This window comes from Eulemur rufifrons, chromosome 7 (assembly GCF_041146395.1).
Source record: "Eulemur rufifrons isolate Redbay chromosome 7, OSU_ERuf_1, whole genome shotgun sequence".
Taxonomy (NCBI): domain Eukaryota; kingdom Metazoa; phylum Chordata; class Mammalia; order Primates; family Lemuridae; genus Eulemur; species Eulemur rufifrons.
Genome location: NC_090989.1, coordinates 108330790 through 108357488, shown reverse-complemented (window position 1 = coordinate 108357488; position 26699 = coordinate 108330790). Strand labels below are relative to the sequence as shown.

The following is a 26699-nucleotide window of genomic DNA, read 5'->3' as shown; positions in this document are numbered from 1 at the left end:
GAGCCCTTGCCCGCACCTCTTTAGCCACTCGGGTGAGTGTAGTGCAGGGAAAACCGCGTCGGTGCCACAGCCAGGCCCGCCCAGGGGCAAGGGTGCCAGATGGGTCTTGGGCTACTTTGGCCCAATAGCCGGAGCGGATTAGGCCCACCCCACCCTGGCTGCTTGGTCCCGCGCCCTCCACACCCTACGACCTCTGCTCCTGGGGGTACAAGGCCAAGCGGCAGGCGCCCCCAACCAATCCACTCTGCCAGCCTGCTCCCTCCCCTGCCAAGAGCAGCTTCTTCAGCCGCGCTCCAGTTCCTCAGATGCTCGCCCCACCCTGCCCTTCGCTTCCCTTCCAGGGTAGGCCGATCACGCGGCCAAGAACGAGACTCGCAAACTGGGCATTTCTCCTAGCCGAGCTGAAGCCAGCAGCGAGACCCGGCGAGACAGTGGGAAGGAGCCTTAACAGGCAACTCTGTGACCCAATGGTTTTTCTCTGCCTTGGAGTGCGGACCAATGAAGCTAGTGGGGCGGGACTTCCGCCTAGCCTTGGTGTTGTCGTCCCTGCTCCGACTCCGGGCTGTGGGGGTCGGTGTGGATACACAGTCATGAAGTCAGGGTAGGGACTGCTCCCGCAGCGACGCGGCCGGCGAGCCTGTTTGTGTTCCCGGGGCCGGGCTTCCAGGTAAGAACCTGTCCGGCTCCGTGGCGGCCGGGCGGCGGGTTGTCGGGCGGCCCAAAGAGCACACCAACCCCCTTGTTGGCCCTCGATCTCCGAGTCGGCCGTGCTACTGAAGTCTTTGCTGCTCCTCCCAAGCTGGGCACAGAGTAAATTAGGCTTTTTTGCAAAAGGAATAAACAATAGCCCTGCCCTCGGAGGACAGAGTCTCCCCTGTTCCTCCATCCCGCGAGTTTGTATGTGTCTAAAGTTGTTGGGTTATATGTTGTGCTTCTTAAATTCCCTTCCTGAGACGGCAGGAGCCTGGAAAGCTGTTTGGAAGGCTTCTCTTGGTTTAGCACTTGCCGCAAAGTCCTCGAGCGAAATCGCTTGACTTAGTTGCGTGGGTTATTTTGTCTTTGAGGAAGAGGGTAGTCACTTCCTTTCTTTCTTATCCTCCACCGCCTTTTGCTTTCCCTGGACGCTCGGATTGCAGGATGGGACGTGACCCTGTTAAGGCCAAATACCATGTCTCTGCCCTCTTAACGTCAGCAGCTGTGCCAGGACGCTCATTGAGTTGACCTGCACTGATTAAAGAACTCTGCCCCAGAGAGAGTGAGTGGACAGACACCGAAGCCAAGCGATAGTATCCCAGAAGCACTCACACAACTTTGGTGGCAGACACTGAACATTCTCTGCTAGCATTTGGTAAATTCCTTTATTTTGTCCTAACCTGGCAGTAGTAAATTTACAAACTATCCTTTCATCCTTAGTTTCAGCACCGTGGGCAGCTGCTCATGCATGTCCTCTGTTGTTGCCCCAAACCTGCCCGGCCACTACTATTCGTCAGTGATGCAGCAGAACAGCGAAAACTAATGCATTCCTTTCAACAAAGATGTGTTGTTCTCCAAGGAGAACATCTGCAGTCTTTGATACATTGATACAATATCAATAAGTAAGATGGGTGTTCCTCCAAAGTGTTCTTGTAGAGAAAACAGATCACGATTTAAGGTAGGACATTAAAGGGTTTAAACTATTTAAGCACAATTTTTAATGCGTCGAGGAGATCAGCGCCATCTCAAAGTAACAAAACTGGACAGTGGTAGCAGTTAAAAAGAACTTTTAAGAAGTGTAGTGCAGTGCTGTAGTGCAGGACCCATAGGGATTCATTAATGGATTTTGGTATCAATTTGATACATTCACATAAGCTTTAAAATGAAAGGAAGAAAGAAAGAAAAAGCGTCAGAGGATGTTTTATGGAGTAAAAATAAATATTATTTCAAGAGACTTTTGTTTCACTTTCTTTTAATATGTGTGTGTCAAGATGAAGGTGGAAATGTAAAGTGTATTTTCATGGATTATGGCAAAAAAACAAATGTTTCAAAATAGATCCCAAATTTGGGAGTCAGGCTGGGTTCAGAGCTCTGCCACTTACTAATTTTGTGACATCATCTGTAAATAAGAGTTGTTTTGAGGATTAAATGAAATAAAATTTGTTACATAGTAAAGCCTCAAAGTTTTTTTTTTTTTTTTTTTTTGCTTGTTTTTTTGGAAACTATTGGCAAGAAACACAGTTATTTCTCTCTGTAAGGAATAATAGCTGTTTATTCATATATTTTTTGCCTGTGCCTTTGAAGTCAGGCAGCTTGATATCTTGTCTCCATGTATAATGTGAATCATGTGGACAAAATCTTGGTTTGAGAGATTTAATACTGAAGGATTTGGGATAAGTTCTCATCTATTCTTGTTTAAAGCTCATTTCTCTCAAGGATTTTGGAGGTGCCTAAATTGTTGGTAGCGTTCAGCTCCCTTCCCTTGATATTTTTCTGCATCCCAGGGTAACATAGATTTATCAGAAGCTTTTCAGGAGCTAATTTTAGCAAAGTGAGGATAGGACTAGGAGTATGACTATAGGAGTAGATTTATGTCTTTGCATTAAGTTGAATAGGAAGGCATTTTGTGTTTTATAGTTCTTGCCATAAAAATGTATGAAATGAAATGGCTTGGTCAAATATCATGGTATGGTTTGCCTATTTCATGTTCGTGTGACCTAAAAATTGTTGGCATTTAAATGAAAAGTATGATTCTGGACATTTTAAAATCTGGGAATTAATAATGTTTAGCAAAAGGCAAAATGAATTTGAATCAAAAAGTGCTTTTTGCCATTTGGCATGTTGCTACCATATGGCATTGTGTTTGGTAGTTTCACATGACATAAAATGGGGAAGCAAGCTAGTAAGCATTATTAGTTTTCTCAAAAGAGGAAACAGAATTAGGAGATAAGTGAATTCCTTTTAATAAAGCGTGGTGGTGACTTGTTTAAAAATTTATGTATTCTGCAGATATGTTTTGAGCATATATCAAAAATATAGTATTAAGTTTTTATGAAGGTTTTATACTACACAAAAGTTGATTGGGAACAATGAGAGCATATGGTAGGTATTGTTTAAAGTTTATATGTCATAGCACATAAATAACAACAAAACAGTAATAATAGTTAACATCGGTTGGTTATCATGGGGCAAATAGAGTTCTTAGCACTTTATATCATCTCATGTAATTCTCACAGTTGTCGAGGTGGTAGAAGTACACCTACCCCTTTTTATAGGTGGAAAACTAAGGCATCATAGATATATAACTTGCCGAATTCACACGGGTAGTTAGTGGAGTAGCTGGAATTTAAACCCAGGTATGTTGACTATATAAAGCCTGTCCCTCTTATGTCATGTTTCATCAGAAAATACAGAATGCTGTGGGGCCAGTTTGGATTCTTACTTGCTGGTGACCTTGGATAAGTTCCTCCTCAGTTTCCTTAACTCCTTCCTCATTGTATTTTTCTGGAGATTAGGATGATTTGTTAAGTACTAGACAGAGTATGTGTTCAGTAAATGATGTACCTCAGCGTTTTCCTTTTATTGAGGAAGTGGTCATTTGAAAGATTGTTAGCAGTTGGAGGAGGGTAGGAGAAGATAGTTCCACGTAAGGACACTACCCAAGCAAAGGTACAGAGGTAGGAAAAGCAGAGTACATTTGCTAAGAATGTATGTTTAAGGAACAGGATGGTAAAGATAGATGGATACAGGTTATGGAAATCCTTAAATGCCAGACTAAGGATTTTTTATATGATTTTTAGTTAAGAAGAACCCCTCTTTATGGATATTAAGGATTTTAATTTGGGAAACAGATCCAGTGGAGGAGTAGAAGCCTAGAGGCAGGAATATCATGGAGTTTAATTACAGTAATTAAGGCAAGAAGTGGCCGGGCGTGGTGGCTCACGCCTGTAATCCTAGCACTCTGGGAGGCCGAGGTGGGCGGATCCTTTGAGCTCAGGAGTTCGAGACCAGCCTGAGCAAGAGCGAGACCCCATCTCTACTAAAAATAGAAAGAAATTATATGGACAGCTAAAAATATATATAGAAAAAATTAGCCGGGCATGGTGGCGCATGCCTGTAGTCCCAGCTACTCGGGAGGCTGAGACAGGAGGATTGCTTGAGCCCAGGAGTTTGAGGTTGCTGTGAGCTAGGCTGACACCACGGCACTCACTCTAGCCTGGGCAACAGAGTGAGACTCTGTCTCAAAAAAAAAAAAGGCAAGAAGTAATGATTGTAGTGAAAAGTATAGATCTGAAAAATGTTGACATTGACATTGGGAACTGAAATAAGTACAGGCCTGAGACATTTTTGAGAGGTCAGTGGTACTATTAACAGAAATAAGGAAATCATGGAGAACAGAGGGAGTTTTTTTTTTTTTTATTTTTTTGGCTTCTGATGTGTGTCTAGTGGATTAGGGAGTTTAGACTTGGAGCTGGGGAGTTGTTCAGAAATTTGGAAATGTAACATGAAAACTGGAAAGCTCCATGTAATTCTGTAAAAATGGAAGAGACCAAATGCTCACATTGTGAGGAAATGGCCTAAGGCAATTAGGCTTGTGGATCGAAGTTTCAGGAGTGTTGCAACTCCTGAAATTTCTCAGAAGTGCAAATTTCTCACTTTATAAAGATGCACCCATTCTTTTTCCATGTAGTATAATTTGATCTGTGTCCTGGGAGATCAGGAGGTAAGGTAGTGGGGAGGGAAAATTTTGTAAACCTAGCAAGGCTCCCATTATTGCTTCAAAAGAGAGCCAGTAAATTATAGACTAAGGATTCTTACACTAAGAACTTTGAGAGAGGCTGTGATTTTTGTATAGTCTCAGGCATTTATAAACATAGGTTGAATGTTGAATTGTTCTAAGATCTCTAAATTTGTTATATTTGTTATCCTCCTTTGTTACCCTGAGTTGATGATAGCAAAACCTTTGAAATCAGAGAGACTGTGTGCTTGTTATGGAGGACAGTGAAAGAATGGAGGTGGGCAGCTAGAGAGATTGTATTTTACCCATAGCTAAGATTATGGGAGAACAGCCTCAAAGGATAAGAGGAAAAGGCTCCATGGTGTGATGGGAAGAATAGAGAGTCTATGAATGAATCCCTGTGCTAACCATTCTCTGGTTTCAGTTTTCCAATTCTGTAAAATGATGTTGATGATAATACCAATTCTGAGAGTTGTTTTGAAAATTAGAGCTAATATATGAAAAGTGCCTGGTACATGGTAGATGATAATTGAGATGTTTTTGTTACCATCATTATCTTCATAAATGAGGGCAAACACAGAGATTCCAAGACCTATTGTAAGAATGAAAGAAAAGTATCCAGAGACACCTTGCACTTGAAAAAAGGCTAAGGACTAAGGAGTAGAAAGGCCTGTAGGTTTCCTTTCTTTGCAGATTTTCTAGTGTTTGGTTCAGTTGGGTAGGGCATTATGTTAAATTAAGTAGTAAAATCTATTCAACTCTGAACTATTTTTAGTTCCTGTCATGCAAGGTCTGAGTAACTGGCCAATGAAACAAAAATTGTGTTGTTGAGCATGAGAAGAACAAGGAAAGGTTTACATACTCTGTCATATATTGTTGGAAATATTACTTGAAGCCTGCTACTTACGGGTTTTTCGATAGTATTCATTCACTCAACAGACATTTATTTATTTTTTCATCTGGGAAGTCTTTATTTCACCTTCAATTTTGAAAGATTGATTTATTCAATACGGGATTTTTGATTGACAGTTGTTTGTTTTGAGCACTAGGAATATGTTTTCTCATTGCTTTCTGGCCTCTGTTGTTTCAGCTGAGAACTCAGCTATTAATCTTATTGGGGTTCCCTGATAAGTGATGCATTATTTTTCTCTTCTTACTGCTTTTAAGATATTCTCTTAGTTTTTTGCTTTCAGCATTTTTACTATAATGTGTCTGTGGTATCTTTGCATTTATCCCACTAGGAGTTCATTGCACTTTTTGGTTAAATAAGTTATTGTTTCTCAATAAATTTGATAAGTTTTTGGCCATTATTTCTTTGAAAATATTTTCTGTTCCTCTCTCTCTTTATAGTACTTCCATTTTGTGTATATTGATGCATTTAGTAATAGTCCATATTTCTCTGGGTGTTCATTTTTCTTCATTATTTTTTCTCTCTGTTCTTTGTCTTGTGTAATCTCTATTGATCTGTCTTCAAGTCTGCTAATTCATTCTTCTGCCAGTTTTTTTTCTTTCAGTAGATTTAGGAGGTACAAGTGTTTTTTGATATATGGATGAATTGTATAGTGGTGAAGTCAGGGCTCTTAGTGTAGCTGTCATCTGAATAGTATACATTGTACTGGATAGGTAATTTTTGATTCCTCACCAACATACCTCCTTCTGAGTCTCCAAAGTCTATTATATCACTCTGTGTGACCATGTATACCCATTGCTTAGCTCCCCTTATGAGTGAATGCACGTGGTATTTGTTTTTCCATTCCTGAGATACTTCACTTAGGATAATGGCTTCCAGTTCCATCCAAATTGCTGTGAAAGACATTATTTCATTCTTTTTTATGGCTGAGTAGTGTACTCCATGGTATATATACACACCACACTTTCTTTATCAACTCATCAGTTGACGGGCACTTAGGTTGATTCCATATCTTTGCAATTCCATATCTTTCCATATCTTTGAATTGCACTATGGTAAACATGTGAGTGTATGTGTCTTTTTTATATAATGACTTCTCTTCCTTTGGGTAGATACACAGTAGTGGGATTGCTGGATTGAGTGGTTGGTCTACTTTTAGTTCTTTGAGGAATCTCCATACTGTTTTCCATAGAGGTTGCACTAATTTACATTCCACCAACTGTATATAGGCATTCCCTTTTCACCATATCCATACCAACATCCATTGTTTTTTGACTCTTCAATAATGGCCATTCTGACAGGGGTAGGGGGTATTAATTTGCATTTTCCTTAACAGACATCTGTTAAGTACCTTCTATGTCAGGCACTGCTCTAAAGAGACAAAAATTCTTGCCTTCACGGAGCTTGTCTTCTAGTGGGAGAAATAAGGTGCATTTTCATAATAGAAAGTAGTGAAGTTTTTCTTGTACTGTGTACTTATAAATATTTAAGCAGATAACAATCATGAGTACTATACCAGATTATAACTAATTTTATAGAGGAAGGGACCACATCTTCTCATGTTTGCCTTCCCCTTTCCTCCTTTCACCCAGTGGAATAACTTAGATGTATTTCATGCTCAGTAAACGTGGGTGCTCAGTAAATGTTATGACAAGGAGAAGGAGACTGTGTTCAGTCAGGGCCTAGAGCTTAAGGATAGAGGAATCAGTTAAATGCAGCAAGTATTAAGGACCCATGGACTCACTAGATTGAGGGTGGGAGAAAAGAGAAGTGTGCTATGAATTGCCTGCCTTGTCTATGAGATTGGAATGGAAATAAAGTTATATTGCAGCTGAGAGTATCAACATTAAGGGAATCTAGGTGTTACCCAACTTGCCCATTAATTAGCTGGGTGACTTTGCATAAACAACTTCACCTCTCAGTTCATTTCCTCATCTGTAGATAAGGTTGTTCAAATTTTTGAGTTAAAATCTGCTTTTAAGACTTCTTTATAAAATGTCTATTGTACTAATGCTTCACTTTACTAACATAGATAATGTAGAACTGATAAGCTTCCATTGAATAAGCATTGAGCTAAATTTCTACTCTTAGTTAATGAACTAGATGTTTTAAAAAAGATACCTACAAAATTAATGTTGTATTTGATGCTATTTACTAATAAGACTGCATTGTAATTTTTAAAAATAGTGCAGCTGGTGGGGTTGGACGTGATGGCTCATGCCTATAATCCCAGTGCTTTGGGAGGAGGAGGCAAGAGGATCATTTGAGGCCAGGAGTTTGAGACCAGCCTGGGAAACATAGCGAGACCCCCTTTCTACAAATAAAAATAAAATTCGTAGGGTGTGGTGACATACACCTATAGTACCAGCTACTCAGGAGGCTGAGGCAGAAGGAATGATGGAGCCCAGGAATTCGGGGTTACAGTGAGTTATCATCGTGCCACTGCATTCCAGCCTGGGCAACAGGGTGAGACTCTGTCTCTAAATAAATAAATAAGCAAAATACAGCCTAATATATAGTTTTCACCTTTGCCATTATGTAAAGAAAAAGTAAGCCATAGTATTTTAGATCTTAATAATGGATCATAATAGTTATTCACACTTTCAAACTTTATACAATAGTCAGTTGCCTCTGAGTATTGTGCTGTGCTAGGTACTGTATGCAGACTCAGAAAATATATAGTTCCTAACTTTAAGGATCTTAAAGAATAATGGGAGTGATGAACAATTTAGCTGTTACATTGTGGTGGCATAGAGAAGCACATAATGAGAGGCTGGGAGAAGAGAAAGTTCATATGGTTAGAGGAAAGACTAGAAGAATGGCAAGGGACTAAGCTGGAGACGCAGACAGGAGCCAGTTTATGAAGAACTGTGCTTAGTCACAATTTAGTTCTGAACTTTATTCTGAAAGCTGTTTATTCTGTTAAGGAATTTTATGCAGGGAGTAGCATGATGAGGCATTTTTATATCTATCTTTACATTCCTCTTAAAAGAACATGATCCATAGGAAAATATTATTTCTAATTATTTTTCAATGGTGTAGACATGTTTGGAGAGATCAGTCTTTTAGCTCAGAAATAGAGTGTGAAGTACATTGTTAATTTTGTGGTTTTAGGGTATCAATGATCATGAATATTCAGGCATTGAAACACTTAAAATGTTCATAACTACATTCATGTAAATTGAAAAGAAGACTGAAAATTTGGAATATTTTGCTCATTGATATAAGAGAGCTTCTAGTCAGCTACAAGAATTTGGTTTAAAATAATTTGAGGGGTTAGAAATTTGTTGAAGTTTAATTGATTGGATATGAGTGTAGTTCAGGCTCAGTTTCTAATGATAGAGGTAGATAGTTAAACTTTATAGGGAGAATGAATTTCCAATGGGAAATAATCTCACTGAGGAATTAGTGATAGATGAATATTTCTGAATCAAGAAATGAGAGATTAGGAGTTGAACTTCCATTTTACTTAGATGTAAAACAACTCATTAAATGTTGAAGAATACTGTATCTGCCTAATTACTGTGTATGTTATTTACACATTTGATCTTCAAAAAGGAAAAACTGTTTTCAATTTACACATTTATTCAACATGAATTATAGATGTCAATTATTTTTTTCTTGAAAAAAATTATTTGAAGTAAAATTCATGTAATATAATTAACCATTTTAAACCAAACAATTTAGTGGCATTTAGTATATTTGCAATGGTGTGCAACCACCACTTCTATCTAGTTTCAGAATATTTTTATCACCCAAAATAAAATTCCATACCCATTAAGCAGTTACTCTCATTCCCTGGATGCCCCTAGCCCATGGCAACCACCAATATACTTTCTGTTTCTATGGATTTACTTATTCTGTGTATTTCATATAAATGGAATCATTCAACATGTGACCTTCTGTGCCTGGTTTAGCAAAATATTTTTGAGGTACACCCACGTTGTAGTATGTATCAGTACTTACTTCCTTTTTTACAGCTAAAGAATATTTCATTGTGTGTATATATCAGTTCGTTTATCTCTTCATCTCTTTGTTGATAGATATTTGGGTTCTTTCCACCTTTTGGCTATGGTGAATAGTGTTGCTGTGAGCATTTGTGTCCAAAGATTTGTTTGAGTACCTGCTTTCACTTCTTTGAGTATATACCAAGAATGGAATTTCTTGGTTTTATGGTAATCCTGGTTAGCTTTTTGAGGACCTGCCAAACTTCTTTCCACAGTGGCTAAACCAGTTTACATTCCCACCAGCGATGTGTGAGGGTTCCAATTTCTCTGCATCTTTGCCAACACTTATTTTATGTTTTAAAAAGATCATTATTATTGCCATCCTCATGAGTATGAAGTGATAGCTCACTGTGCTTTTGATTTGCATTTCCCTGATGACTAATGATGTTGAGCACCTTTTCATGTACTTTTTGGCCATTTGTATATCTAATTCGGAAAAGTGTCTATTCATGTTCTTTGCCCCTTTTAAAAATTGGGTTGTCTTTTTGTATTGAGTTGTGTTTTTTTATATTCTGGATACTAGACCCTTACCAAATGTATGATGTGCAAATGTTTTCTTATATTGTGTAGATTGTTGTTTTTTTTTTCCTTTCTTGATAATGCTCTTTGATATGTAAAAGTTTTTAATTTTGATGAAGTTCAATGTGTTTGTTAGTTTTTGTTATTCATGCTTTTGAGGTCATATCTAAGAATTCATTGCAAAATCTCAGGTCGTGAATATTAACCCTTGTGTTTTCTTCTAAGAGTTTTATAATTTTAGCTCTTATATTTGGGTCACTGATCCATTTTGCATTAATTTTTATGTATGATATGAGTTAGGGTTACAACATCATTGTCTTGCATGTGAATATCCAGTTGCCCAGTACCACTTATTGAAGAGACTGTTCTTTCCCCATTGAATGGTCTTGGCATCTTTATTGAAAATCAATTTGTCATAGATGTATGGGTTTATTTATGGACTTTCAATTCGACTTTGGTCTATGTATCTATCCTTGTGCCAGTACCACACTATTTTGATTACTGTAGATTTTTTTTTTTTTTTTTAAGACAGAGTCTCACTTTGTTGCCCGGGCTAGAGTGAGTGCCGTGGCATCAGCCTAGCTCACAGCAACCTCAAACTCCTGGGCTTAAGCGATCCTACTGCCTTAGCCTCCCGAGTAGCTGGGACTACAGGCATGTGCCACCATGCCTGGCTAATTTTTTTCTATATATAATTTTTAGTTGGCCAGATAATTTCTTTCTATTTTTTTTTTAGTAGAGACGGGGTCTCGCTCTTGCTCAGGCTGGTCTCGAACTCCTGACCTTGAGCGATCCACCCGCCTCGGCCTCCCAGAGTGCTAGGATTACAGGCGTGAGCCACCATGCCTGGCCTGATTACTGTAGATTTATAGTAAAATTTCAAAATTGGGAAATGTGAATCCTCCAGCTTTGTTCTTTTTAAAAAATATTTTGCCTATTCAGGGACCCTTGCAATTCCATATGAATTTGAGGATCCACTTTTCCATCTCTGCATACAAGGCCATTGGATTTTTGATAGGTAATATATTGAATCTGTAGATTGCTTTGGGAAGTATTGCCATCTTAGCAATATTAAGTCATCTAATATGTGGATGTGTCTTTGATTTCTTTCAGCAATGTTTTTGTGTATTATAGTTTTCAGTGTACAAAAAGTCTTCTTTGTCAAATTTATTCCTGAGGATTTTATTTTTTGGATACTATTATAAATGAAAGTTTTTCTTAATTTCATTTTTGGATTGTTCATTGCTGGTCTATAGAAACAACTGATTTTTCTGTGTAATGTTAATTGCTTTTAACAATCATTTACTTTCTGTTTTACTTATATAAGTTGATCACTTAGGTAAATAAAGTAGAAAGTCAAACATTAAAGAATTTGAGCTGTATGATGTATGATTATCCTGAATATGAAGAGTATGTAGCATCTTTTTAGCATAGTGTTGCACGATTTTCTTATTATACATGTACTATTACTTTCCTGCTATCATGTTACATAGTTACATGTATTTGGCCATTATAAAAGAAGATAGAACATTTTATTTTCTTTAGGTTTGGAAAAAGGTGCCAATACATAATTTATTTTCAAAAAATTTTTTTTTTGTGACTTAATTCTAATGTTATGGAGAAAGCTGCAGGGGTAAACCATATTTATCACAGAGTCTGATTCAGAGATCTATGAATAATAAAGTTAAGACTGGAAGCTGATTTAAACATTTAATTATCGTAATATATATTCATTTATCTTAATTTTCCTTGAAAGAAATTTACAAATATTTAGCCTTAAAATTTCATTATGAAGACATGAACAATTTTAACGTCATAAGTAATTAAAGAAATGCAAAATTAATACAATACTTGGATGATCTGGGAATGGTAGGATTTCATTATACAGACCTTTATTTGAATCTTACTTCACTATTTAAAAAGTAAGCGATATTGGGCAAATGACGTAAAAATAAGAGCAAACACTTATAAAGTGCTTGCTATATGTTAAGCATTATTATAAGCACTTTCTTATTGATCTGAGTCTTATTTTCCTATCTTTATGGAAAGATAGTGGAACCTACTTCATAGAGTTGTGAGAATTAAAAGAAATAATGTATATTAAGCATTCAATAAACATTAGCTATTTTTATCATTTATAATTTTACTAACACTAACAAAGATGAAAAGATGATAATGAAATGCACATTTATTTGGAAATATAAATAGGAACATTCATTCTGGAAAGCAATTTGAGAATGAATATATATTAAGTCTTAAAAAGTTTCTTTGGTTTAGCGATTCCATATCTAGGAAACTAATCTGAGAAGATAATCAGAAATGTGGAAAGGGATTTATATTTATCATGCAATTATTTGTAACTGAAATAGTTGGATTCGACTTTATATTGTACAGTAAGAGACTATAGTTAGACAAAGTTCTGATCTAGCCATGTAATGCATTTAACTATGTAGCTGTTAACATAATGGTTATGAAGAGTTTTAATAACAAGCTAAAATGTTTGATATAATTTGAAGTAATAACAAGCTAAAATGTTTGATATAATTTGAAGTAAAGAAAAGCCATACAAATCATAATACAGTATGATACAAATGATGTAAAGTATGCATGGAAAAAAGACTTAGTCATGGTTGGATCAGGGAAGCAGAACCGTTGTGATACAAGTGATATAGAATAAAGCATTAAAATTTAGGAAGTTGTGGCGGCCCATTAAGATGCATATACAAGGCCGTTGCCTTGCGTCTGGTGTGGTGGGGGAGCTGAGTCGTTTATAGGTGAGCTGGATGGCAGTTAGGGAGGAAAGCTGAAAGTGAGATTGGAAGAGCAAGGATCTATAGGAACCTGTGAGAATAAATTGCAGCACACAAGTGCAAACACGCATTTCTGTGAATGTTAAAATTATGCATAATCAAGTTTTTCTTTATACTTTCCAATGAGCATTATCTTTAGTATTAGAAAAAAATCATAAAAGTTTTATTAGATAGCAATATAATAAACACTATGTAAAGATTAGAGGCTAATTATGGTAGCATTAACTTTACAGTAAATGATGAAATCAGGCTTAGAATTTTGATCCCTATATTTATTACAGCTTTCCTTATAGTCTTTGCACTTAACAGCTAAATTCAGCCGGGTGTGGTGGTTTATTCCTGTAATCCTAGCACTCTGGGAGGCCAAGGCAGGAGGATTGCTTGAGCTCAGGAGTTCCAGACCAGCCTGAGCAAGAGTCAGACCCCGTCTCTACTAAAAATAAAGAAATTAGCTGGGCGTCGTGGCCTGTGCCTGTAATCCCAGCTCCTTGAGAAGCTGAGGCAGGAGGATCTCTTAAGCCCAGGAGTTTGAGGTTGCAGTCAGCTATGATGATGCCACTGCATTCTACCCTGGGCGATAGAGAGGTACTCTGTCTCAAAAAAAAAACAAAAAAACTAAATTCAGTTTATCAGGTTCTGGGTGAATCCACAGTGATTTTTATATCTGGTAAATTTTCAGTAATCTGTAGCACTGATATTAGACTAGCTTCAAATAATTTATTTTGAACTTTGGAAGACATTGTATAATACAAATAAAATAATGTTTTTATTTTATTTTGAAATAATAAAATTCAATAAAATTGAATAATTTTGAAATAATCACAAAGTTACAGGAAAGTTGTAAAAACAGTACAGAGATCTTTTTTCCTTAAGTCATTTGAGAGAAAGTAGTTGTCCTGATGCTCTATAACCCCCAAATATGTTAGTGTGAGGTTCCTATAAACAAGAATATTCTCCTTGCAGAAATGGCTGACTTTAGGGTTGGGACAGGAAAAGTACAAGGTAGGATTGGAAAATCTTGTGCCAGAAAACAGAGAAGCACTCAAGAGTGATGGGAACATGTTAAAAACACACAGAGACCAGATTTAATGAGCCTCCACTAGCTAAATTGGGGATAGTTGGGCATCAAAATAATAATAGTGTAGCAGATTGTAACCCATTGAATAAATCAGTAATCTGATTCCATACTGATACAAATAAATACATGAATAAATTGAAATTTTGATTAGAAATGGGATAATTACTGTGGTAGACAGAATATTGACCCCCACAAAGATGTCCATATCATAATACCTGCAACCTATATGTTATCTTGTATCAGAAAAGGAACTTTGTGATATGATTAAGGACCTTGGGGTAGGAAGATTATCCATTATTATGCAGGTGGGCCGAGTGTAATCACAAGCTTCCTTAAAACTGGAAGACAGGCAGAAGAAGAGTTTGGAAAAATGTGATTTGAGAAGAAATCAATCCACTATTGCTGGCTTTGAAGATGGAGGAAGGGGCCACAAGCCAAGAAATGTGGGTAGTCTCCAGAAGTTGATAGGTATAACAATCAAATTGTTGTATAATTTAAAATATTTTCATTTAAAAACATACATGGATAATAGTCTAGGTTAGAGTAGAAAAAACAATTTTTTTTAAGAGATGAAGTCTCACTGTGTTGCCCACACTAGATGCAGTTAACTATTCACAGGCACATTCATAGTGCACTATAGCCTTGAACTCCTGGGCTCAAGTGATCCCCCTACGTTAGCGTCCCAGATAGCTGGAACTACAAGTGTGCACCACTATGCATATGGCTCTACAATAGAAATTTGTGTGACTTTTAAAAAATAAACGATACTACTGTGGTGGTGTTACAGACTCAGCTCCCTCGATGACACACTAATGGCCATGGATTCACTTTACTCTTTTCCCTAGTGTTAAGTGAGAGAAGCACTGCTGTATTTAAATACTGCTAAGAACAGAAAGGTAATTGTATCAATTATTAATTTATTATTTCTCTGCTCCAAACTCATCCCTCAATACCTACTCTATGATAATGGACTGGACTCTGAACATTTCTCTTTTATGAAGAACATGATGTTAAACTTTATCAGACGTTAGAGGACGGTGATTTTTTTTCTTCCTAGTTCCTGTGAGCTGTGTTTTGCTTTTTCTTGTTCCTGCTGCATGATCTTTCAGCAAGTGCATATGGTGGGGACATCCAGTGGTGCTCTGCCTCGCCCATGTGCCCAGAGTACACAAGTCCTTGGTGATCCCACACCCCACTCCAGGCTTGGTGACTACTTTGCCACAACCTTTTTGATGTGGACACCATGCACTACAGGCCTTATGGATGAAGTGCTTTGACTACCTCTGTCTGCCTTGGCTTGTCTATACCTCAGGGAATTGTTTCCTGCTACTCTCTTGATATAGATACTGCACATTCTAAGGCCTTGTGCCTGCAGCAGTGCCCTGAGTACCTCTGTACACCCATCAGCCTCAGCTTGTCTGCACTTCAGAGGATTGTTTCCTACTTGCCTGGCACCTTTGGACCAGCTCTGGTCTGGTCAACCTAGTGAAATTCTCTTTTATTTCGTGTGCTTCAGCCATAACCTGCTCTGATGAGGACTGAACTCAAACCTCGGGGAGAGGACCCCTCTTCCAAGTTTGCCTTTTTGGAATAACTCCCTCCTCCTTACTCTCTTATCATAATTTATAATTCCTTTAAAAAAGTGAAAACAGCTTTATTGACTTATATTAATAATTGACATACAATAAACTGTACATATTTAAAGTGTATCCTTTGATAAATTCTAACATATAACCATGAAATCATCACCACGATAAAGTTAATAAACATCCATCACTCCCAGAAGTCTCCTCATGCCCCACTGTAATTCCTCTCTCTTGCCCCTTCCCACCTCTCTTTATATTTATTGTCCTCTCATAGCTTAATAATTATTTATATTAAACATTTTTTGTTTAATTTACTGTATAGTTTCTTTCTCCTGATTGAACCCCTACTGGTATGGAATTGGTGTCTGGAGTGGTTCCAGGAGATAGATCTAAAACTATGAGTTTTTAGCATTGGTTTGTTATGCCTTTGTACCTGAGCACAGTGCTGAGCAACTTGTCAGAGGAAAATGGGATGCTAGTAATCTATGGCATAACAATTAATTAAGCTATCACTTAATGTGATAGTTTATGTGGTTGATTGTTATTTATTGCCAACTGATGCATATACCTTTGAACCCAAGTGGCTGCTACATTTGACATTTAAGGCAATAATGATAACTATTAATATAAGGACTGTGGTGTGGGATAGAATCTTTTGAATGTAATTGAGGACTTACAGAAAGAAAATGACAGCTCGGATTTGTAAACTCCTTGTTTAAGTTCTGCCCACATTTACTCTTTTTTGATTGCACATTTTACTTCAAAAGAAATCATTTCATCTCCAAATTGTGAATAGACTTGTGAATTAAAATCCTTGTTGCTTGCTCATAAAAAAGTGTTTTTCTATATAAAAGTAATGCACACTTTGAAAACTGGAGCAGGTGGAACAGATTTCTGTTAAGATTTCTGCTTTTTTTCCTCACTAGTCTTTTGTATAGTATATTTATAGAAAATGAAATAGGCTTTGGAAGGTTTTAATTTTTTATTCTGAAACATGCAGATAAATATAAAGAAAATAATAAAAACTATATGAAATCTCACCACTCAGAGTTTACATGTATTAACAAATTGTTTTATTCTTTACATACTATTTGTGTGTTTTTTAGTATTAAACTATAGTTGGCCTTCTGTATCTGTGGGTTCCACATGGGTGGATTTTACCAATATTCAAAATATTTGGAAAAAAAAATGGATGGTTACATCTGTACTGAACATGTAAAGACTTTTTTTTGTTATTTCATAAACAATACAGTATAACTATTTACATAGCATTTATATTGTATTAGTTATAAGTATTATATGTATAAATTATTAAAAGATGATTTAAAGTGTATGGGAGGATGTGCATAGGTTATATGCAAATACTACACCATTTTATATAAGGAACTTGAGCATCTGTGGATTTTGGTATCCATGTAGGGGGCGCCTGAAACCAATCCCCCACAGATACTGAGGGATGACTGTATATAAAAATATATATATAAAGTTTTAATATTAACATTTTTAATGTTAAAGTATTAAATGGTTTTTTAAAGCATAGTTAGGTTGCTACATTCAGAGGCTCTGAAGATGATATCAAGAGAGGCTGTGTCTACATTAATTCTGTAAATATTAAGTACCTAATACATGTTAGATACTTGTGATATAAAATTAAGGATTCCTCGGCCGGGCGCGGTGGCTCACGCCTGTAATCCTAGCACTCTGGGAGGCCGAGGCGGGTGGATCGCTCGAGGTCAGGAGTTCGAGACCAGCCTGAGCAAGAGCGAGACCCCGTCTCTACTAAAAATAGAAAGAAATTATATGGACAACTAAAATATATATATACAAAAAATTAGCCGGGCATGGTGGCGCATGCCTGTAGTCCCAGCTACTCGGGAGGCTGAGGCAGTAGGATCGCTTAAGCCCAGGAGTTTGAGGTTGCTGTGAGCTAGACTGACGCCATGGCACTCACTCTAGCCCGGGCAACAAAGCGAGACTCTGTCTCAAAAAAAAAAAAAAATAAAAAATAATAAAATTAAGGATTCCTGTCTTTGAGTAGTATATATTAATATTTTTGTGACAAAGATGGACACTGAACAATGAACATAACAATTATGAAAATTATATTAATAATATGATAGAAAGTCATGAGTATAATGATAAATAAAAGCAGAGGAGGTTAAGAGGGGTGAGGCATGGTAGGTACATAGGCAGGTTGCAAACACTTGCCAAGGGAGACTGGGGTATAAAAGAGGCCAGTAACAGAGCTGTGGGGTAATACTTTAAAGAAAACAGTTGTTATGATCAATAGAAATGGTATAAATTGATCTGGTGCTCCATACTTCTCCACCACACACATAATAGGTGAAATGTCATACTTACCACTCAAACTGTGTATGGGTGTTGGATATGTTCTGCTTTTTGTTCAGGAATTGTGCGTAAATTAAAGAAGGAGGATTTGGGAGAGGGATGATAGATAGGTAGGGGAATTGGTTCATTTATTCAGTCAATTAGCTTTTAGCTCCTACACATAAAATGGAATCCCCTAAAATAGAGAAACTGGAATGACAGTGCAAGTTACTTTTTCCCTGTGTTGTTTTTGTTTGATTTTACAAGGTAGTTTTGAGGATTAGAAGGGAAAACATTCATGTCAAATGCTTAGTTAACACAGTGCTTGGCATAAAATTAAGTTTTCTGTCAATGTTGGCTATAGTGATGGTGGTGACATTTGTGTGAAGCATCATAAAAATAAAAAATTCTGGTTCAGATTGATTGATACTTTCAAATCAAGTATACTGGGCATGATATTTTTTATAACCAAGAAAACCGGAATTTTCTACCATCTTTTCCTAAATGATGCTTCAGATTGTGATATTCATGAAAGCAATTTCATTGTCAATTGTCTTTTTCTTGTTTGCTTTGTAGCTTATTGCTAGGGTTGGCAACCCTATGGTACTGGTGACAACAGTCATGAAGTGTGTTTTTGTTAGCACTCCTATTTCTTTTTTTCCTGCTTTTTCTTCTCTAGTTTGACTCTCTACCCACTGACATTGACTTGCAAGAAGTTTATGAATAATGACTTGATACACCACTTGCCAATCTTTGGGTTGAAAACAGTGTTTTCCAAGTTTGTCTTGATCATGAGGATTAACTAGAAAACAGTTTTAAAAAGTTGAATTATAGGTTTTCTGTGTGAATTTCCAGGGGAGGGGCCTGGGAATATTTATTTTTATCACAGTCCCTGGGTGATTTGTGATATACTGCACTACAGTGTATTTTCCAGACTTCTCTGGTGATAAGAATCACATGGAGCACAGGTTAATAATATGAGTAATATAGATTACCATATCCTGTCTCATATTCACTGAATGAGAAGCTATAACTTTGGGGATAACTAGGAGTCTGGTTTTTAATGTTTGCTTATTTGTTGACTCACTTTGTGTGATATTGGTAGACTTCTCTTTGCCAGCTTTTCAGAATATTTCCTTGTAGTCAGAAAAACAAAACAACAAAAACCTTTGTTTTGAATGCCAAGGTGCTTTGTTTTTATTTTTTTTCTTTTTAAAAATGGTAAGAGAGCATAGATACAGAAGAGTGCATGAAACATTTGTGTACAGTTTAAATAACAGTTAAAAAGCAAGCTCCTATCTCACCACAGCCCAGGTCAAGATACAGAATATTGCTGGCCTCCCAGAAGCACTGTTTCCCTGATCACATTCCCCTTTGTCACTTCATTTCTATGAAGATTACTTCTTCTCTTTTCTTTATGTTTTTATCTCTTAAATGTGAATCTGTATAAAATATCATTTATTTTGAATTTTAAAGAGCTTCATATGAATGGAATTGTAGTGTTTGCATTCTCTGTGACTTGTCTTTTGCTCAACTTTATTCTTGTGAGATATATCCATGTTGGTCATGTAGCTGTTATTCATTTCAGTTACTCTAGAGAATTCTATTATATGCATATTCCACAACTTACTAATTCCACTTGTTAAAGAAAAACTGTTCAATGACACTTGTTAAAGCACAGTAAAGAAGACTATTTAGAACCATTTTAATAGGTACAGTGACCACTACAATAGTCACTTCTTATCTTATAGTAGAGGAGAGAGATTGGACTCAATTCCGAATACAGCATGACCAAGTGGGAATTTATAGTGAAGGAGCAGTGTCGGGGGTCAGTGGTTATGGAAAATTACTAAGAGAAAACATCACGGGTAAGGGGGATTCTGGCTAAACTGACCTAACTGCATTCTTGCTGAAGATAGGCCAGGGTGATGATATATCACCTGGGGGATGGTAGAGGATGAGGAATCTGATCAGATATAGACAATGATCAGATACTGAGGATGGGTGTTTTTGCTAAGCTGACTTAGCAGGGTTCTTTGCTAAAACTGGATCTGATAAGGAACTGCACAGATGGGCTAGTAGAAGATTCAGAAGCCTGACTAAAGTTTAGCCAAGCAAAGAATCTTTCTCATACTTTAATGAATAATGCTTAATAATGTTTAATATAAAAAAAGACAACTATTACCTATGTCTGCATAAGGTCAAGGGTACATTTTGGGGAAGAACAGGACATGAGTTCTGTCATTTAACAGTAGAAATATCTTTGATCATATTATGGTTAGTATTTTGAAGGAAATAATTAAGTATTGTTTTCATGGAGTAAAAAAAGGCATCATGAGTACATACAATGACAACACTTGTTATGAAGGCCCTGGGGTTGGAAAGAATTTTTTGTCTTACAGAAACCTATCTTTTAAAATTAAAAATTTATTCATTTTGTTTCATTTGTTGAAAACATCAAATTGTAAAACAACTGGTGTATAGCTGAAAAAATTTTGATTTGGTTGACAGCAGTCAAAAGTCTTGGATAAGATTTGTTTTGAGTATGGATGGCTTCATGTTAGAGGAATTAGCTGGGCAAGCTTCTGTTTCTTGGCAAAAAAAACCTGGGCATTTTTTATTTCCTTAAAAAGTAAAGCCTTGTTGTTTTTATTCTGTTTTATTTGCTGCTGTGACACTTGTGACAACTTCTGAGCCATTCTCTCTAGAAACTTTAAAAAACTATACTTTATGGGAATTTAAATAGTAGGTGTTAGTAGTTCTAGTTGTCAGAATTCCTGAAAATCATGAGTGTTTTAAGGAACACCATGAAGTTATTGATATATTCAAGTGTTGTATGAACTGAGAAAACTATTTTGGAGGAAATTTTACGGTACCGTATATATTTAGTATACATATATTACCACGATCACATTTGTAGAGAAAATAACGTATTAAATGAAATGTGACTATTATAAATTAGTTAACTAATTGTTTATTTATTTTTTCTGTTGGTGCTTGGTACAGCATACATTCTTTTGATGCTTATTGTAGTATGAAATACATTTATTGAGAGAAAAGTTGAAATTATTCTCCATTTACTCTTTTTGCATTTTAGGAAAAGATTATAATTATTTTAGCAGTGGAGTGTTTTTGTTCAATTTTTGAGATGCCAGTAATGCTCAGAAATTTAGCTTGAGAACCAGTGGAATATGAGCTTACTTGTAGGATTTCCTATGGATATGCGTGGCTGTTTCATGAGTGTTATTTGGCACTGAAGCAGTTGCCATCAAACTGTTGAGTCATCTTCGGAATTAAAAGGAATTTCCTGAAAGTAATGTTGGTCTTAAATACTAAGTGCCACCAACATTCTTAAAATGAAGTTTTAAAATGCAATTTTGTGCAGAGGATTGTGTAGTATTGCCACAGATTTAAATGTGAAGTTAGGATTTCCTGTAATGTTTGGGAAATTTTTAAATTTTGCAATTACCAGGCCAGCCTTAGATGACTAACTGTCATTGTGCTCTAAAGCCATACAGATAATCACATGTGCCAGCCAGGGTACTCAAGTTCTTAAAAATTAGGCCAAGAGAAAAATCAACAAAACCAAGAGTTTCTTCTTCAAAAAGATAAAAAAAAATTAACAAATCTTTAGCTAGAATGATTAAGAAAAAAAAGAATACTCAAATATAACTAAAATCAGAAATGAAAGAGGGAGAAGAACTACCAATTTTAGAGAAATAAAAAGGGTTTTGAAAGAGTACCATGAACAGTTGTATGCCATGAAATCGGATAACCTAGATGAAATGGACAACTTCAGTGTTCAAAAATGTTCCAAGAAAGAAAGGCCCAGATAGCTTCACTGGAGATTTCTATGAAATGTTTAAAAAAGAAGCAACACCAGTTCTTCTCAAGCTCTTCCCAAAAAACTGAAAAGGAGAGAACACTTTCTAACTCATTCTAAGGTGTCAAAATTACCCTGATACCAAAGTCAGACAAAGACATTACAAAAAAAGAAAACTAGGCCAATATCCTTTATGACCATTGGGATCAATAGTAAAATGGATTCAACAGCATATTGAAAGGATTATGTGCCATGACCACATGGGGCATATTCCTGGAATGCAAGGATGGTTCAACATACAAAAAGTAATCAGTGTAATACATCACATAACAGAATGAAGGGGAAAATACACATGATCATTTCAGTTGATGCAGAAAAATCATTTGATAAAATTCAATAACCTTTTATGATAAAAACGCTCAATAAACTGAAAATAGAAGGAAACTTATTCAACATAAAAGCCATATGTGAAAAACACACATCTAACATCATCATCAGTAGTAAAAGACTGAAAGCTTTTCTTCTATGATGAGGAACAAGACAAGGATTGCTATTTTTGCCACTTCTATTCATCATATTACTGGAAGTACCCACCAGAGCAATTAGACAAGAAAAAGACATAAAAGGTAGCCAAATTGGAAAGGAAGAAATAAAATTATTTTTGTTAGCAGATGACATAATCTTATATTTAGAAAACCTGAAAGACTCCACAAAAGGAAAAAACCCTGTTAGAATAAATGAATTCAGCAAAGTTGCACAATGCAAAATCAACACACAAAATCAGTTGCATTACTATACACTAACAATGAACAATCCAAAAATGAAATTAAAAACAATTCCATCTCTCTACCCATTCCTATGAAAAAAAAAAAAAAAAAGAAAAGAAGACAATTCCATTTACAATAGCAACAAAAAGAATAAAATACTAAGGAATAATTCAACCAAGGAAGCAAAAGACTTTGTATACTGAAAACTATAAAATGTTTCTAAAAGAAATTTTAAAAGACATAAATAAGTGGATAGTCATCCCATGTTGAGGAATTGATAGACTTAATATTATTAAAATGTGAATACTGCCCAAAGCAATCTACAGATTCAGTGCAGTCCCTATCAAAATCCCAATGACAGTTTTTACAGAAATAGAAAAATCCATACTAAGCTTCATATGGACTCTCAAGGAACCCCTAAATAGTGAGAACAATATTGGAAAAGAACAAAACCGGAAATCTCATTTTCCTCTTTTCAAAACATACTACAGAGATGCAGTAATTAATATTGTGTGGTACTAGCACAAAGACAGACAAATAGAACAATGAAATAAAGTATAGAGCCCAGAAATAAAGCTTCGGATATATGATCAACTGATTTTTGACAAGAGTGCCAGGACCATTCAGTGGGGAAAGGAGTTGTACATAGTCTTTTCAATAAATGGTACTGGGAAAACTGAGTATGCACATGCAAAAGAATGAAGTTGGACTCATACCTTATACCTTATGCAAAAATAACTCAAAATGGATCAAAGACCTAAGCATAAGAGCTTATATATAAGACTATTAGAAGAAAACACAGGGACAAATCTTCATGACATTGGAATTGGAAATAACTTCTTGGATATGACACCAAAAGCACAGGAAACAAAAGAAAAAATAGCTAATTTTGACTTCATGAAAATTAAAAACTTTTGTGTCCCAATGGGGAAGAGAGATCAAAAAGTTTAGAAAACCTATTCAGGAAAATAATCTTTGAAAACTTCTCAAGTCTAGCAAGAGAGTTAGACATCCAGATACAGGAGGCCCAGTGATCTCCAGGCATATATATTGCAAAAAGGACTTCACCACATCATATTGTAACCAGAATATCTACTGTCAAAGTGAAAGAAAGAATTTTAAAATTAACAAAAGGAAAGTGTCTAGGCACTTAAAAAACTTTATCAGACTAACAGCAGACTTCTTGGCAGAAACCTTATTGACCAAAAGAGAATGGGATGGAATTTTCAAAATGTTCAAAGTGTTGAATGAAAAAAAACAAACAAACAGAAAAACAAACCTGCCAGCCAGGAATTTTATAGCTTGCCAGAATAAGTTTCATAAATGAAGGAGAAAAAGTCTTTCCCAGTAAGCAAATGCTGTGAGAATTTGTCCCCACTAGACTGGCCCTGCAGGAAATGCTCAAAGGTTTCTTAAATATGGAAATGGAAGGTTGATTGTCACCATCATGAAAGCACTCAAAAATATGAAACTCACAGATCTTATAAAACAATCAGAAAAAGGATGAAGAGAAAGGAATCAAATGGCAACATGACAGAATTTCATCAAACCACAAAGACATAAAAACAGAAAAAAAGAAAATTTATAGAACAACTGGAAAACAATAATTTGACAGAAACAAAGCCTCACATATCAATATTAACCTTGAATGTAAATGGATTAAGTGCTTGACTTAAAAGATATAGATTGGCAGAATGGATTAAAATACATGATTCAACTATATGGTGCTTATAAGCAACTCACCTCATCCATAAAGACACATAGATTAAAAATAAAAGGCTGGAAAAGACATTTTATGCAAATGGTAACCAAAAGTGAGCAGGAGTAGTTAAACTTACATCAGATAAAACAGATTTTAAATTAAAAACAAAAAAAGACAAAGAAGGTCATTATATAATGATAAAGTGATCAATTCAGCAAGAGGATATAACAGTCCTAAATAAATATGCATCCAGCATTGGATCATGCAGATTAAAAAAAAAAAACAAGCATTACCAGGCCTAAAGAAAGAGATAAATAAGAATATACCAGCAGTGGAGGGCTTCAGCACCATACTCACAGCACTAAACAGATCACTGAGACAGAAAATCAGCCAAAAAAATTGGACTTAAATTGGATCTTAGACCAAATGGACTTACCTGAAATTTACAGAACATTCTATCCAAAGACTACAGAATATGCATTATTTTCACTGGCACGTAGAACACTCTCCAAGATAGACCACATGTTTGTCCACAAAAAAAATTTTAATAAATAAAAAAATGAAAATCATATCTAGAATCTTCTCTCACTACAGTGGAATAAAGCTGAAAATCAATACTAACAGGAACTTAAGAAACTATACAAACATGATGGAATTAAACAACATGCCCCTGAACAATCACTGGTTCAATGATGAAATTAAGACAGAAATTTAAAAATTTTTGAAACAAATGAACAATACAACATACCTAAACGTGTGGGATACAGAAAAAGCAGTGCTAAGAGCAAAGTTTATAGCATTAAATGCCTACATGAAAAAAAATAGATTGCAGTTTAACAACTTAATATCATACGTCAAGGAACTAGAAGAACAGGAACAAAACAAACCCAAAGTTAGCAGAAGAAAAGAAATAACAAAGATCAGAGCAGAACTAAATGAAATTGAGACCAAAAAACCCCCAAACTAACCAAAACAAAGGATCAATGAAATGAAAAGTTGGTTCTTTGAAAAGATAAACAAAATTGATACACCATTAGCTAGCGTAACCAAGGAGAGAGAAGATCCAAATAAACACAATCAGAAATGAAAACAGAGACATTACAACTGATACCACAGAAATACAAAAGATCATCAGAAACTATTATGAACAACTATGCTCTCACAAGCTAGAAAACTTAGGGGAAGTGGATAAATTCCTGGAAATATACAGGCTCCTGAGGTTGAACCAGGAGGAAACAGAACTCCTGAACAGACCAATAATGAGTAGCTAGATTGAATCAGGAATTAAAAAAATCTCCCAACAAAAATCCATCTGGCCCAGGACCAGGTGGATTCACAGCTGAATTCTACCAAACATGCAAAGAGGAATTAATACCAATCCTCCTGAAACTGTTTCAAAAAATCAAGGAGGGGGAATTCTACCTAACTTAACTCTATGAGGCCAGTATTACCCTGATACCAAAACCAGACAATGACACACACACACACAAAAATGACAGACCAGTATTTCTGATGAACATAGATACAGAAAATTTCAACAAAATACTAGTTAATTGAACCCAGCAGCACACCAAAAGGCTAATACATCATGATCAAGTGGGTTTTATACTAGGATGCAAGGATGGTTCAACATACGCAAATCAATAAATGTGATACATCATATAAAAATGATTAAAGACAAAAAAACCATATGATCATCTCAGTAGATGCAGAAAAAAACATTTGATAAAATTCAGCATCCTTTCATGATAAAAATCCTTAACAAACTAGACATAGAAGGAACATACCTCAATATATAATAAAGGCTGTGTATGACAAACCCACAGCCAACATCATATTTAATGGGAAAAAGTTGAAACTATTCCCCCTTCTATCCCTGCCTCTTAAATTTAGATATTCTTCAGAGTTTTCTTTGGTTTTCTTTTTTATTTTCAATTTTATATTAAGATCATTTCAGTTATTACCTATTTATTGAAGATTAGTAAATTTCTCTTTGCCCTGTGTGGAGCTCCAGACCTTTATCACTGCCTGTTCACATGTTTACCGAAATGTTCCATAAATACTAAGTTCAAAAATTCTCAAGTTGTGCTTACCCTACTCACTGTGATCCGCCTTCTGCATTTCTTGTTTCATCTATTGGCATCCCCATCCAAAGTCTTTCCCTTCCATATTGCACTGCTGTGTTAAGCTCTTCTGTGCATAATTGTATTTATTCCAGAGTTATCTTTTTAGGTCCTGTGATTCTCCTTTTACAGATAAAGCAATTTATGTAGTTTAAACAGTTTGCCTCAAAATCACACTGTTAGTATGTGACAGTGCTAGTACGTAAACCCAGATCTTAGAGTCCATATTTCTTACTGCAATTATAATAATCTTACCTATGTCTATGACTTTAATCTGAAAATATTAGGGTTATACCTTTAGTTTTAACTAAAACAGAGTTTATAATAGTTTTTAA

The 26699-nt window shown here is 35.9% G+C and overlaps 1 protein-coding gene across 6 annotated transcripts in view; it reads left to right on the top strand.

Annotated features, from left to right (window-relative positions):
- RNF13 (ring finger protein 13) overlaps window positions 1–26699 on the top strand; it is a 120131-nt gene continuing 93432 nt past the window's right edge. For 2 of the 6 annotated variants that reach the window (XM_069473102.1, XM_069473096.1), the window contains exon 1: window positions 529–667. The gene's annotated coding sequence lies outside the window, so the exon portion shown is untranslated. Of the gene's footprint in view, window positions 804–1250; window positions 1349–1413; window positions 1652–26699 lie in introns of all 6 variants that reach the window. The other 4 variants (XM_069473100.1, XM_069473099.1, XM_069473101.1 and 1 more) reach the window with 4 other exon arrangements.